This window comes from Cornus florida, unplaced genomic scaffold (assembly GCF_030987335.1).
Source record: "Cornus florida cultivar Cherokee Brave unplaced genomic scaffold, ASM3098733v1 CherokeeBrave_3.0.0_Hap2_Chr06, whole genome shotgun sequence".
Classification (NCBI taxonomy): Eukaryota; Viridiplantae; Streptophyta; class Magnoliopsida; order Cornales; family Cornaceae; genus Cornus; species Cornus florida.
In genome coordinates, this window is record NW_026775576.1 from 81,594,326 (window position 1) to 81,596,668 (window position 2,343).

The 2,343-nt window shown below is 43.8% G+C and overlaps 1 non-coding gene across 1 annotated transcript; it reads right to left on the reverse strand.

Moving 5' to 3' along the window:
• Positions 1-814: 814 nt before the first annotated feature.
• On the reverse strand, positions 815-888 carry TRNAD-GUC (transfer RNA aspartic acid (anticodon GUC)). The gene has a single exon. It is a non-coding gene; the product is annotated as a tRNA-Asp (tRNA).
• Between the last annotated feature and the right edge of the window lie 1,455 nt (positions 889-2,343).

Genomic DNA, 2,343 nt, shown 5'->3' on the forward strand with positions numbered 1-2,343 from the left:
TAGGTCAAACTATCGCTCAATCGGACTATGCTCTTTCTTGCAGGAGAGAGACTTTTATGAATTGAGTGTCATCAGATGTGAAATAGATCCAATCCAGGCTTACGTCCTGGTTCTCGTCCGGACTATTCATCACGATCTCAAACAAGCGCGAATAACGAAAGAAACCAGAGACAGTCACCGGCTTTTCGTTTTGATCATCACCTTTAGGCATAAGCAGCCGTTGGTTTGCTAAATTCGACAAAGTGGCAAATAAGACTCCAAATTTCCGTTTGCTCCTGGCTCTGAAAGCAGCAGCAAGAAGGCAAGACGCTTCGAAACCTTCGCTTGAATATGGAATGGGTGGATTGGATTCTTATTTGACTCCTTCAAACAGAGGGAAATTCCCCCCAGTTGATGTTCGAACTCCTCCTTGACGTATTGACTTAGATAGAAAGAATTAGAATCTGTGAATGAAATGAAACTGAAAACCCTTTTCATATTCTCTTTCAGAGGAGAGCAGGAACCAGCAGGCTCACAAGCTATTAGATCAGGTCAGGGGATTTATTGACTAGACATCCATGCGTACGAAGAGAGACCTGTTGAACGATAGAAGTAGTACAGCCAGAATATGGAAATAGTTGGCATGTGGGGTACTCATTAGTATTATGCAATGCCTGTCTTTCTTTCTCGAGATACAGGAATAGAGATCCTCGGAGATGTTTAGTTAGTGTGAAATCCTTTGCTCTTGCCAGTGGCATACTTTTGGCTGTGATCAACTTGCTTAGGTTTGGTTCCGTCAAGTCAAGGGAGAGGAGAATGTATTTATGAAATCAGTCGGGACTGACGGGGCTCGAACCCGCAGCTTCCGCCTTGACAGGGCGGTGCTCTGACCAATTGAACTACAATCCCAGGAAAATGAGGTGTACAGCCTCCAAATGATGATTCTTTGTTTCTTTTCATTCGAACCATTTAGTTTCGTCATGACTATATAAGCGATTCTGATATTCAGATTCAATATAATGAAATTGTGGAAGCGGACCTTTTCCTTTTCTTTCCTTGGAGACCACGCAAGAATTCGTCGGTAGATTGAATCTGCTTGTTCCTGGATGCTTCATAGGCCCCATCGCTATTCCTTTCCTCTACCGAGAAAGGTTCATTCCGAGTCACAAGAGCAATAGCAATCTCTCTTTTCTTTTTTGAATGAATTTTGCTTTTCGTTATGGTAATGCAATGCAAGAGGTAGGAAAGAAAGATGTCAGGAATCCATATCATTGGAGTGCAAGTGGACCATTTGAGATCCTTGCAAGAGTTTCCTACTTATCTCATGGGAATGACAAGTACGAACCGAACAAATCTCTCGTAGGCTCTTTGTCAAGAGCAAGGTCAAGAGGAAAGAAACTGAAAACCCTCCGGGCTACGCTCCTTGGCAAGAACCAAAGAGCGCAGACTAGCCACGGAGCTTGGATACGGTCGAGGATATAGCAATCAGAAAAAGGAAAGGTTCTTGTTAGCAAGGATTCCTCCACGCAGAGGCAATTCACTCCCCGAAGCAATCATACACAAGCTACCCATTCCTCATGAAGGTGCTATTAAATTAACAAGGCAAGGAGAGCAATGAGAAAAAAAGAATGAAACTAATTGAGTCACTCTCTTAGATTTTTCATGATCCTCATTGCACCTGTATGGATGTGCCCAACCCTATATTAGTAGGGAGTGAGGGCGCGCACTCTGCGCCAAAGACCTCAGGAGATGGATCTGGTTGATCCCACCCCGTGCTTCCAGCTTATACTAAGTGGGCGAATGTAAGACCGTAGCATAGCCTCAGGCAGTTAGAGGGCTTCTCCAATACACTTCCCATCTGATAAGATATACTAGCTGCTCTACCCTTCAAATAAGGTCCTTAGTGCCCGGTGCCCTCCTTCAGAAGAAGCGCTGCACGTCTTGTATTCAAGAAATGGTTTATGAGAAGAATTGACCACCATCTCCCCCCTTCCCTTTTGAACCAGGGTTCCTTGCTTCCTTTCACCTGCATGTGTGAATCATATAGCGAACTCTTCGGGCTTGGCCCCAACGCATGAATCGGACTTCGAGAGAACGTCTGTTCACTCCCTTTCTCCTACTTTCTCTGATATTACAACTTCAAGGTCCAGGAAACCAGTTTTACATTTCCTATGTAGTTTACCTTTTTTCCAACCAGAATCTCATCCGTTTGTCTTCTACCGATAATGGTGACACGGGCCTTAGATACAGATATGAAATAGGATTGCTTATCCAGCAGGTGCTTAACGAATATGAAAATGAAACCGCTCATATATGGTGTCTTATTGTGTGCTTTCTATTGCTCAGTTAGCTTTCAATTCCTTT